Source organism: Carassius carassius, chromosome 43, assembly GCF_963082965.1.
Source record: "Carassius carassius chromosome 43, fCarCar2.1, whole genome shotgun sequence".
Taxonomy (NCBI): domain Eukaryota; kingdom Metazoa; phylum Chordata; class Actinopteri; order Cypriniformes; family Cyprinidae; genus Carassius; species Carassius carassius.
In genome coordinates, this window is record NC_081797.1 from 4,314,692 (window position 1) to 4,328,521 (window position 13,830).

Here is a 13,830-nt window from a genome sequence, read left to right on the forward strand (position 1 = left end):
AATATTCCTGCAATGGCACGGGTCTTGACTAAATCTGTGATCTCCCTGCTGAACTCAGGTCTGCTGGAGGATAATAATATGTTTCTGGCCGTCGTTCTGATGATAAACCGCTCTGAGGTCTTTGTGTTGTCCGTCACCGCCCATCAGAGAGGAAACAATTAGCCGCAACGTCATAATTAAGGGTCTTGCAACAAATGGAAGGATGACTATTAGCGAAACATTTCCCATAATGCATCAACAATGCTTTTAGCAGAAAGCCGACCGATAAGTGGTCAAGTGTATGCGCTTCAGGGAAGTAATTCGGACCTTTATTTCTAGAAACCACTGTCAGAGACAAACAACCATTAAAACAAAGCTTTTCGCTTTTAGAAAAGTAACAGGAAATCGTGTTTGTGAGATGACGGTGCTGAAATGTTGATGCAAATCCATTTCCTGGCTCGATTGTGCAGCTGAAAACATGTTTCTGTTGCCGGTAATCAAGATAATGTGATATACAGCAAGAGCCAGGATATCTGATCTGAAAACCTTCTCTGTGGACATCTACATAATGGATGCTGATAGTTTAAGAGGCCTGTAGAGAAGAAATACATGACAGGTAAAATCATGATGATATGAATGGCTTCTAATGGCTTTCTAATGCATATTCAGGATCAAGTACTTCAGGGCTTTTTCTGCATCATTAATGATTCATAAGGTTTAATAGGTGTTGGCGCTGTAGGTCAAGAAATGTCAGTCTGGAAGATCATGCTGAAATGCCGAAGACATTCCAACTAAAATCTTCTCATTTCAGCTAATCAACTATAGCAAAGGAATTTTTCTCTCGCTGGGAAAATCATTTGACTCCAGAGGGTCTGTGTAGACTATGGAAATGTAATACAGTAGTTCAGTGGCTTTGAATGATGTTGGCTGTTTTGATTGGCTGAAGCGTTGACTGGTGTCCACCCCCAGACTTGGTCTATTGACGGTAATGGGCATAAGAGATTGACTGCTGGGCTTCTGTATGTGTGTGTTTGTTAATTATTGTCTTTGGCTATTAGAGCCAAAGCTTTGGGTTCTAAATGAAACAGAACATTCTGTTAGGTCCTTGATGATGTCATCGATTCATGTGAATCGATTCTCTTATGAATTTGACTGATGAGTCATACATTTTTTCACGGTTTCTTTATTATATTTTGCCAATAAGAAGGTTGTTTTTATTTACAGTATTGTTGTTTCACTACATTTTTTTTATAGAAACAAAAAAAATATGTTCATTTTTGTAGCATGTTTAATAATGTTTCTGATTGTTAATACTACTACTACTACTAATTGTACATACTTTTATAAATATATTTCTGTAGCATGTTTAAAGTGTCATAATTTTTTGTTATGTTTATATGTTTGGTAACAAAAAGAATACAAATATGCATATAAAATACATAATGTAATATCAAATATAATAGTGTTGTCAAAAGTACCGACCGCGATACTATTCGGTACTGAAATTTTTAAAATATCCATTTCCCAATAAGATTTGAGCTCTCATGCTGGATAAAAATGCACACTTCTCAAGATCTCAAAGCTGGATTCGACTAAGTTTGCAAGGTTTGTGAAATTAAATGTTCATTAGCCATTCAAAGATTTGTTTAAATTATATAAAAGCGTATTTGCTAAATGCTGACGGCAAATGAGAAAGTATTATAATGTTTGCCTTTCTAATACTAATAATATATGAGCAACCGTAATACTTTCTGTATACATTAATTCCTTTGTTTAACCGCTCTATCTGAATATTAGACAGACTTCTATCTGTATTAGACAGAGAGTGTGAGCACTGTGTGCTCAGGTGCTGCCTTAATCAACGCCATCAAAATAAAACACTCGTCTCGTACACAACGGCCAAGCACAAAAACTTTTTGGCCGATGATGATATTTGAAAAAAGCAAAATATCAGCCGATATATCAGCCTTGGCGATATATCGGTCGACCACTTTACATAATATTTTATTTTTACTTATACAGCTTTGTAGAAAAGTGTTACAAAACTGATATTTTTTGTAGCTTGCTTTAGTTGTAAACTACTAAAACAATGCCAAAAATGCCAAATATCGGCAGATATATCGGCATTGGCAATATATCGGTCGACTACTATACATAAAAAAAATTACATTTTTCATATTTTGTATTGTTTTACTTATAGAGATAGTAGAAAAGTGTTACAAAACTGATATTTGTTATAACATGCTTTAGTTGTAAACTACTAAAACAATAACCTTTTGTTTACAACCAAAAAAACCACAAATAATATTTAATAAATAAGAATATTTATTATAATTTATTTAATATTTAAATTTCAGTTTTAAATTGTATTTTAAAATAATTTTTATTTAATTTATTAATTTATTTATTTACTAAACCATATATGACTCAAGAGTCCTTTACAGCAAAAAATGCTTCTTGGTATGAAGAGGTTTTTTTTTCTTTGCTGGACCTAAAGTCCCTGCACTTAGTGTCCTGTACATCTCTTCAGATGATATAATCATCTGCTAAATAGACAGCAGCTAAGCTTACAGTAGCTGAAGTAAGAAATATCTGTTTCTCTAATGCACCTACTAGTGATATTCACTCCATCTTTCTCTATCCAGTTTATCTATCCATTATCTCTCTTTAAATGTTTGATTTATTTTTTAAACTGACATTCCCCTGTGTTGCTGTGAAAAAAGTCTTAGATGTGGACTATATTTTGTGTTTCAAAATTTTTTATTCAATTAATTGATGAAAAAATAATGTTTTGAAATGACAAGAGGGCTAATACATTTTTATTTATTTTAATTTTTTCAAAATTCCGTTATTTCAATGTTTCTATAAATAAAATATCTTGCTTCCATTTAAATGTTTATTATTGTTTCTAGTGCTAATTCTTATTCTATTTAAATTGAATTACAATATTGTACTTCTGAATGCACAATTTGAGGATATCGTTGTCTTTTGTGATACATAATGCTTAATAGTTTATGCTGATCGATATGTGATCTGAATCTATTGGTGTGTCCCCATGTGTGTGTGTGTGTGTGTGTGTTTGGGGACACCCACTGAGTTGTTTTGTCCTTAATTAAAAGGTAATAAATCGGCGTCCATCAGCACACAAGACTCATGCTGGGAAGTTGATGAAAACTTCAGCACTAATTACATCAGAAAATTTGTTAGAGAAAACAACTTCTATTCCAGATTAGCTTTCGCTCGCACAAACACACACACACAGAGGACGTGCATTAAATCTTGGCAGGTTTATGGATCATTTATTGGGCGGGCGGTGTGATCGGAGCGCTATGATGTTTGCTTTCGGCCTGTTTTCATCTTTTATTGATGTAAACGCTCTAATACGTGATTAATAATTCATCAAACCATTTGAATGAGGTTCTTCAGGAACGCGCAAACCTCCGGCTTTGAGCAGTAATGAACATAAGCTCTCATGGACTGATTGCATCGTTCCGCTCAGCAACACGATTTATTCTGCTAATACACTTGTGTTCTTTTGTTTTTTTTCATGCACATACAAGCAAACACAAACACATACACACACACATACTTCTCAGTAAAGACCATCATTACCGCTTTTCACACACCGACGCGGTGGAACACATAGATATTCTTCTTTTATTTCCCTTGAAGACACCCACCGCCCCCATCCCTGTGTGTGTGTGTGTGTGTGTGAGCGCTCAGACATGCCTGTTTCTAAGTTACCAGCTTCACTCTTTTGCCAGTTGAATGTAATTCTGAAACACTTTTAAGCTTACCGTTTATTGAGGTGCTACCATGGTACATTTGATGACAATTCCAAGAACCTTTAAAAAGATTACCATGTTCATGTACTGTACAATTTGTACTTACATGGTTCTGTAAGATACCAAAATACTGTATACTGCCATAAAAGTCCCCCCACCCAAAAAAACCTTTTTTTTAATATTTCTTAAAGAAAAGGGGAATATATATGTGTGTGAGTGATATATATATATATAGTATATATATATATATATATATATATATATATATATATTAAAATTTAAAAAAAAAATAATAATATAAATGTAATAAATTATACATTTATTTGTATATATTTTATTTCATACATTGCATTATTATTATTTTAACATTTATGTTTCTTAATATATAATGACATATCTATATTTTATTGTTATTGTTGTTGTTGTTGTTTATCCTAAATAATTATCATATTTATATACCATGGAATTTACTGTAAGTGTTCCTTAAAATTCATTCTTAGTGTACCATGATATTACTAAAGAACTTTTATAAATGGTTTCGTGTCCCAAAAAACATATTCTGGAAACCATGTTATTACTGTGGTATCATATCTGAAAACACCTAATTACCATGTAAATACCATAATACATAAAGTACTACAACCGCACTTTTATAAGGGGCAGTTTTCATTGTATTATATGCAAAAACATGGTATTACCATAGTAAAATGTCCAAAAGGTCATGGTGATACTGTCATACTTTTTTAGGAAAAGAAATCACTGACTAGCATCTCTTTTGTTTTCTGCATAAACGCACTTATATGTTTCTGTTCTCTCATCAGATCAGAAAGTCATCATCAAAAGTGAAGCGAGCGACAGACAGACCGTCAGAGAGGTGAGACCGAACACACAACCTCTCTCCTCTCACTTTATCAAAATGATCCACGTCGCATCAAACACAAATGAAATCTCTCTTCAGTCTCAGCAGTGTTAAACAGAGCCACCCGTCTCCCACATGAGGGAAATACTAGTTGCTTTTCTTCTTTATCAAAAACAGCAGTCTGCACTCACCTCCGTTTCCCTGGGTGGGGGAATCCCTCTCGGAAAGAAATCCCTTCTTCTCTCTCTCTCAATCTGTGTCAGTTTGTCTTGTGTTGCTCCTCAAACTCTTTTTCAGAGCTCTGGGTGGCCGTTAATATAGAGTTCATCCTGATACAGCCGAGATCCTGGATGTGTCCTTCAAAAATCACAGAAGAGCTAAAGCTGAAGACCTCAGCAGTGAATCTAGGAGCTCCAAATGGAGAGAGAGAGAGAGAGAAAGAGAGAGAGAGTACAATGTGAGAAAGGAGGGAGGGGAAGAGACCAACTGAATGAGAGAGAGAGAGAGAGAGAGAGAGAGAGAGGTTATGCGGGGAGAACTGTGTGTCTGTTTCTTGGTTTTGTGCATCTGTGTAGGTTTGTGTGTTTGTGCTTGCGTAAAGAATTTTTGACAGTCAAGTTACACTTGAAATGTCTGAATAACATTGCATTAGATACAGGTTGTATAATTTTTTTTTAAGACTGCTTTTCTAGCAAAACATTTCTCAGATGAATGTTTGATATGTTTGATAACATAAACAATAGATCTGCTGTTCAGAAATGAAAAGTATTTTGGAGTGAATCTCCAGGTCACATTTTGCTTCAAAAAATGTGAAAAAAAAAATATGTTAAAAGTCAGTTTTAGGATTATTATGTTTTCATTTTTTAAATACTTCTTAGTATATTAAAGCATTCAGATGTTTATTCTCAATAGTGATTTTCCTTAGATTCTTATTACTGTAATACAGTATTTTTATTACTGTTAATTTACTGTAAAACTGTGAGTTATGCTTTAAAAACGTCACTTTAAATCTATTTGTTTGCTTTATAGCATTGAGAATGAATAGGCATTAATTGTTATACAAATGTTGTTACACTTATTGGTTAAATATTTTATTACAGTTATTTTACAGTAACACAGTGATTTATGCTTTAAAAAAAATAAATTTTGCAACTGCAATAAGAATGAAAAAATCATATTGGTCCTAAAAAGTGATTCAAGATTCAAGTGATTCATGCTTAAAAAAATAAAATAATACTTGCTTAAGATTATTATAATAATTTGTAGCAGGAATTAGAATGAGGGTGTATTTTTATAAAAAATTATATCACACAGCAAAAATGTATTAACTATCATAATATCATTTTTCAAATAAATATAATTTCTGATTATATATTATAATTATATTTAATTTAGTAAATATTTTACAATTATAACAAATTTATATATAAATACAATTTATCTTGTTTTATATGTTTTAAAATTATTTTATAAATATATTTTTAGAGTTGGACCCATCCTTATTGATATTTTATCTTGTGGAAGTGTTAGGTCTTTATTAAAGTTGTTTATAAATGGGCCAATAATTTTTTTATTATATTATTATAACATATATTTTGTATACTGTTATTTGATATAGAAGGAATTGATGTTAAATATTTTATGCATTTATATTATACTATAGGTTAATTTAAAAGCAATGAGATTCAATGAGATGCTCGGACAAACAAATCACCTTGTGTGTGTGTGTGTGTGTGTGTGTGGTTGTGTGTGTGTGTGTGTGTGTTTCCCTCCCCCTTTTCATTAGGCTTTAATCTAATTTTCTTTGACACTATGTGTGTCCTCTGTGTATTCGAGATCACACAAGGGTATGTCTCTTATTCAAACACACACACAAATATTTACTGTATTTGGTTTGACTGCCAAGGGATCGGACTAATATAATGACTGAATTACTCTCATGCCCTGAGTATCATTTAAAGTGTGTGTGTGACGGGGCTTTTTCTTGCCACTAATATAGATATGATTCATTTAAATCCCCTTCTGCCGCATCACACTAAATACTTTCAGCACCTCTGAATTGCTGTAAGGTTCAAACACTCTCTCTCTCACACACATACACACACATCTGCCTAGAAAACAATATTAAATCGGCAAATGCAAGAGCATATGGTACTGTCAATAAACACACACGATGAAAGGACACAAGGGCAAGCATTCGAGGAAGAACTGTCACTTCTGGTAAACAATCGCCTGCTCCAAACGCAGCAGATTAATTCAGCTGTGACCTGCTGGAAGAGCCGAACTGGGCTGTAAATCACAAGTGTAGCGTCAGAACCGCTAGGAAAGACGATGTTTACAAACCTAAGTTCTCTGCACTTGCTTAAACATTTATTCTTGTGTGAGAGAAGAACCATGAAACGAGCTCTCTGAGCAGAAAGCAGTCACTTGAGGACAGCTTACGCCTGCCACGGGAAATTAAGAAATTTAGGTCATCGTGAGTGTTTCTTTTGAAACTTCTGAGACGCTGAAGTTTCAGGATGCTGTAATGACGGAAATGTTCGGTATGTGCTGAAAGGCAAAGGGAAAAATTGACAATATAGAAGCACAACAGCAGGAGAAGGTGAATTAAATGGCTGTTAGTTTGGAAACTAAACTTTAGTGTCATAAAGTAAAAAGTTTATTTGTGGTTCCAAAAAGCATTTAGCCAATGCAGAACCTTATTGAGTTCCCCTGATGCCATTAAACAATGTTTTATTTAATTTATTGATATAATAAAAAATATAATACAGAAAACGTTATTTTAGTTTGATAATATTTGTATTTCATATTTAGTGTTTTTAGAGGATTTAAAGGTACAAATCTATGAAAGCCCATTTCTGCCACTACATGAATATTTATGAGGTGAAAAAAAGTTTATATTTCACAATTCTTACTTTATAACTCACATTTGTGTTCTAATGTCAGAATTGTGAGATATAACTATTGAAATATGACTTCTGACTTTATTTCTCAGAACTGAGACTTTATTTCTCAGATTTGGCTTTATAACTCGGAATTGTGAGCTTGTCATGCAATTCCGAGAAAAAAGACGAGATAAAGTCTCAACTACCTTTTCTGTTTTCATTGTGGGAACAGGCTTCCATAATATACTATATTTATGCTGTAATTATTATCCACTTTTTGAGCACAGAGCTGAAAATGAAATTTCCACCTTAAACTGTTGTAAATATTGAATGCTAAGGAGTATACGTTTAAGATTAGTGTCGTTTTTTGTGCAAAAAGTTTATTGTTACGAAAAATGCGTTATATGAAGTATATATTTTCCAAAACATGTTTTACTTTAAAACAGTGTGAAAATCAAAGTTTCTAAGTTGTGTTCTGAGTTTAAGAACCATTTCATTTCTTTTGTTCACATAGAAAATGCCAAAACGTTTGCCAAGTGTCATACCATATCAACAATTCTGAAAAAAAAAACAATTCTGTACAAAGTAACCAAAGCGCTTCAGAGGGTTAAAAGCCCATAGAAAAAAAGTTCTAGAAGTTTTGAAGCGATCCGTGCTGTATAAGTCTGTTTTGTGGTTCTCTGAGGTTTATGGCTCAGTTGAACAGTTGTCAAGCTGTTTTTCAGGACAGACCGTACAAGCAGGATCAACTTACACGGTTCGAGCTATTAAATCAGACAGACTGTTCTGGACAGATGGGCCAAAACCCAAATAAAGGTTCTTCAGTGGATCCGAGGGGCATTTTGATAGGTTACAATTTTTGAGTAGAGCTGTAATTTCTTTTGGAGATTTTTTTTTTCAACATACAGTACAGACCAAAAGTTTGGAAACATTAATATTTTTAATGTTTTTGAAATAAGTTTCTTCTGCTCATTAAGCCTGCATTTATTTGATCAAAAATACAGAAAAAAATGTAATATTGTGATATATTATTACAATTTAAAATAATTATTTTTAAATGTATTATACTTTAAATTATCATTTATTTCTGTGATGCAAAGCTGAATTTTTAGGATCATTATCACATGATCCTTTAGAAATCATTCTAATATGATGATTCATTATCAAAGTTGGAAACAGTTCTGCTGCTTAATATTTTTTCAGAACATGAGATACTTTTTTAGGATACTTTGATGAATAAAAAGTAAAAAAAAAAAAAAGCTATGTTTTTAAAATATAAATATTTTGTAATACAATATACACTACTGGTCAGTAATTTGGGGGGTTTTTTTCTTTCTTTTTTTAAAATAAAATCAATACTTTCATTCAGCAAGGATGTGTTAAATTGATAAAGTGATAGTAAAGGAAATATATTATTAGAATATATATTATTAGACTTTTTTTTATTTTGAATAAATGCAGTTCTTTTTAACCTTTTATTCATCAAATATATTAGACAGCAGAACTGTTTCCAACACTCATAATAAATCAGAATATTAGAATGATTTCTAAAGGATCATGTGATAGACTGATGTTACATGTGACACTGAAGGCTGGAGTAATGATGCTGAAAATTCAGCTTTGCATCACAGGAATAAATTATTTTTTAAAGTATATTCAAATAGAAAACTATTATTTTAAGTCGTAATAATATTTCACAATATTACTGTTTTTTCTGTATTTTTGATCAAATAAATGCAGGCTTGATGAGCAGAAGAAACTTCTTTCAAAAACATTAAAAATAGTAATGTTTCCAAACTTTTGGTCTGTACTGTATATTATAACTTTTATAGGTTAGTGTATCAAATTGTTTGATTCTTTAAACCATCAAAACAGTTTTTTTTACTAGAACTAGAAACTAAAGCTCTATGTGCACCTTTAAGCTTTATTTTTAGTAGTGTACAGTGAGCTGAGACTGCAGCGATTGTGTTATCAGAGTGTTTTGCTCTTTTCTCGGGACTGTGTACACATGAGTCTTGACCTTTGACCTCTGCCTGCTGTGGTCTTCACCTCACAGGTCACCTGCAGATGGAGTTTGTGTGGAACGTGCAAAAGCCGTCAGAGTGATTATCTCTTTTAATAGTGTGAAATGTTTTGGCAGTTTGTCGCCTGTACTGAAAATCCGTTATCATCTCGACAGCTGTGTTTCATCCGATGAGGACGGTTTAACTCAACTCAGTGAGACGTGAACGAGTTTAAAAGTCATCAAGAAGATAAAAGCTTGTCAAAGAGTTTCCATTACAGTCATTTACTGTGGGTAAAAGATGTTCTTAGTTATTGTATAAACTATTATTTTTACATTCACTGAAGGTAAATAGAGTGCTTGTCCATGCAAAAAAAAAAAAAAAAAGAGGGAGATTTCCAATACGTTGCAAGAATCAAGATTTTATTTGTCACATACTTTGTTTTATATATATATATATATATATATATATGAAATGCTTGCTGTTGGTAAAATGTTCAGAGTGGCTATTAGCAAATTGCTATGCCGTTGCTAGGTTGTTTTGGATGGTTGCTAGGTGGTTGCTTACTAACTCATTTCCGAATGTGTGATACTCTGATTTCTATAGCTCCCTCTTTCAGTGCTTGTCTATGGAATTTATGGACTTATAACTTTACATGCCTTCCCTCCTCAAGCTGCATGATTTGAGGTATCATTCATGTTATGAATTGAATGATATCTTAAATCATGCTTGTTTATAATGTTCTCTCTGTGGTGTATCTTACAGTTTCAAGGACTTTTCAGATGTGTGTAACCAAAGTCTACAAGATCACACTGGTAAGTGATTCATTTTCATTTTGTTCATACATTTCTTGCAAATTAACCACTTTGAATAAATGATTCAACCATAGTTTGTTTGATTGTAATTTAATTATAATTCTTTATCTTTTTAGTTTCTCTTTTTGTTATTAAAAAAAAGTATTAATATTTTCTATTTTTTTTTATTTTGAGTTATTATATTCTGCCTTTATTATTTTATTTTATTAAATTTTTTATTTAATTGATTTTATTGTGTAGTGAGGTATTTAGTTAAAGGCTACTGCTTATTCAACTATATTAAATTGTTATAAAATATTATTTAAAAGGGTTGAGGACATCTGTTGTTGTTGTTGTTGTTATTGAAAGAAATCAAAACCTTTCTATATTTTATTTGAAATCAAAACATTTATTTTAAATAGATGCTTTTAATAATACACCTTGAACTTTATATTAATCAAAAACGTTTATTTCAAAACTGTTTTCAACATTGATAATGAGTATCAAATCAGCAAATTAGAATGATTTCTGAAGGATCATGTGACACTGAAGACTGGAGTAATGATGCTGAAATAATATTTTAAATGTAAGTAAATAAAATTTTAATTTAATAAATAACATGTTAAATATTATATAATAACATTTCACAGTATTACTATTTTCACTAGATTTTTGCTGCTAGCTGCTTGTTTTAAAGAGTAGCTTGACCGTAAGTACTTTCAATTATGCAGCTTTTCCAGCACTGTACTCCACTCGTCTCTCTCTCGTCCTCTCTTTATTTATCTGACGATTCATTACGCAGATGATGGTTCTCCACTGACGGCGGCTCCCACAAGGAAAACTACCTCTCTGATTTAACTTGCAGAAACAGAAATCAAAGCACCGGTATGAAACAAATTAGAGTACATTTGAACCTCCGACAGAATGACAATGAATAAATCAGATATAAATGCAGAAAACACATTTTGAGTCCACCAGGGAAACGTTTGCGCTCGTTGGCTGTAATATAATCAGGGTGAAAACAGAGCCACTGCTGGGATCAATTCTGCTCTCTGCCTGAACAATCATAGATTTTTATTTAACGCAGAAAACGCACAGAGCACAACACATCAATAACAGACGGCTCAGGACGGTGAGGGAAGGGTGTCGTTACTGGATAAGGTGATCGGCTCATTACTTGCACACAAGCGCACACAGGTTAAAGGTCAGCTCGTGGAGCTCGGGGAGCTCGGGGAATGTTTCTGAATGTCATCTGTAATGTGAAAGCATCATTCTTTTCCAATTTCTCTTTGGGTAAACGCTGGAGATTAGCTTGTAGGTTTAATTTGCAATGCATCACACGAGGAATGGATTTGTGCTGTGGCATTTTTAGAGAGAAAACGAGAAAATCCCATCCAAGTTTGGAATAAAAAAGTGGGTTGTATTGCAGATCTTATTGGCAGTCAGTTGGGACACCGTGGAGGAGAACCGCTCTGTCATGTCTGGTGCCGATAAATTGAGTACACCTGGTAGTCTGGCTTTAGTTTTGGACGGGTTTTTCTTATGAATCATAATAGGCCTTTTCGAGTCATTTCTTGTCAGAAGCAATGAAATATATTTATAATTCTAGGATATGAAGCTTTAAATCACCCATTTCCTGGGCTGATTTCACCACTGCCTATTTGATCACTTTTTGTGGCCTGGATTGAGTCCCGCAAGCCTCTGAAGGGCGAATGAAGTTAAGAAGAATTCAGACTTAATCAATCCTGGTCTTGATCGATGAGGTAAGATCCTGATTTTGGAAATGTGACCAGAGCAGAGTCCCATCTTGGTGCAACCTGCAGACTGTTAATGGCAAAACTGTTCAAGAATATCAATGGGATCCTATGTCACACAATGGTTTCCTGAAATGGATTGTTTGAAATACTGTGGAAACAGCAACAACAACAACAACAACAACAACAACAACAAAAAAAATCTGTAGAGTTCCAAAATGATTAGACTATCTATGATTATAATCTGAGAATGAAGCCATTTTTTTCCCAGAAAGCAAATCAGTTTTTTCTTTACAGGGAACAATTCCATGCACATGCAGGACTCTGCTGGAAGTTCCCTAGATTTTCAGATATATAATACATTCCCAGAGATATTCTAATTCTAATAATAATAATTATTATTATTGTATGTGACAATGTAATTGAAATATAATACATATAATAAAATGAATTTATATTTAACATTACATTGGCCTATAACTATAAAATAACTTAATATTTCTATTTTTTATTTGTTCCACTTTAAAATGTATTAAAGGAGCATTGCGTAGGTTCTGAAATTTCTAACCGTTACTGACACCAGTGGCTGTTAGAGGAACTGCAGCCAGTCTCATGCTCGTTCTCAGTGCGCACGGTCTTTTTTTTTTTTTTTACTTACGAGGAGTGTCCGTGGGTGTCTGAATTGTGCTGGAGGCTGGTCGCTTCTTTCCATCCGCAGAGTCCATTTGAAAACACTATTGCCGCTGCTTTCTATAATGGCTGGCGTGCCGTACGGTTGTAAGCCCATGTAGACGAGAACACGCATGACGTCACATTTTGTGAATTTTCACACCAACCTCCACACACAATTGAGCCTACAGGCTGATAGAGGCAACCGTGGTGGACAGTCGAGGTGTCATTCTTTTTTTTTACATCATGGTTGGCTCATACATGTACAAATGAAAACTCTATCTTAAAGATTTTTTTTATGTAAAAACCTCCACATAGCTCCTTTAAATCATTATAAAATATATGTAGTGTTTTAAAATATATTCACATTTCTATGAAAATATATACATTTTTGTTTATTGCTATTATTAATAATATTACATGACATTTAATTATGAAATATAATTATTAAAATTCATTGTCTATTTTAATTTTAATATATATATTTAATTCTAAAATATATTTGAAGTTTAATAACAGTGTGTGTGTGTGTGTGTGTGTTTGTGTATATATATATATATATATATATATATATATATATATATATATATATATATATATATATATATTATTGATTACATTATTATTATTATTGTGATAATAATTTTATTTATTATTATATTTACTATATATATATATATATATATATATATATATATATATTAATATATTCAATTACATGTAGTGTTGAAAAATATTATTTCTTTTTTATAGAAGTATATAAATAATTTATATTATTTTTATTATTTCATTGTCTATTTCTATATCAATATGTAAAATTGTTATAATATAAAGGGTGTTCATTTATTTTATGAATATGAATGAACTGACATTTCATTAAATCAAGAAGCTCAAACATATTTGAAAGCTGTTGGCTCAAATGAGAATAATTATGTCTCTGGCAGATGCTCTGCTGTGATCATACTGAATTGTTGAGGGTAATCTTTGAAGCGCTGCATATTATTATCACATATAGAGGTTTTATTTAGATGTTATTTGGTTCTCTATGGAGAAGCCTCCAGTGGGATCACTATACGCAGCGTCTGCGAGACATTCCCTTTCA

General features: G+C 32.5%; 1 protein-coding gene and 1 long non-coding RNA gene across 4 annotated transcripts in view; one reads left to right on the forward strand and one right to left on the reverse strand.

Annotated features, from left to right (window-relative positions):
- Positions 1-5,125, reverse strand: part of shisal1b (shisa like 1b) — a 49,161-nt gene extending 44,036 nt beyond the window's left edge. Inside the window, exon 1 of one of the 2 annotated variants that reach the window (XM_059535662.1) lies at positions 4,815-5,123. The gene's annotated coding sequence lies outside the window, so the exon portion shown is untranslated. Of the gene's footprint in view, positions 1-4,814 lie in introns of both variants that reach the window. The other variant, XM_059535661.1, reaches the window with a different exon arrangement.
- LOC132124582 (uncharacterized) overlaps positions 1-13,830 on the forward strand; it is an 83,168-nt gene that overhangs the window by 48,256 nt on the left and 21,082 nt on the right. For both annotated transcript variants that reach the window (XR_009426785.1, XR_009426784.1), the window contains 3 exons: positions 4,586-4,638; positions 10,277-10,326; positions 11,915-12,068. This is a non-coding gene — a long non-coding RNA (uncharacterized LOC132124582). The remainder of the gene's footprint in view (positions 1-4,585; positions 4,639-10,276; positions 10,327-11,914; positions 12,069-13,830) is intronic.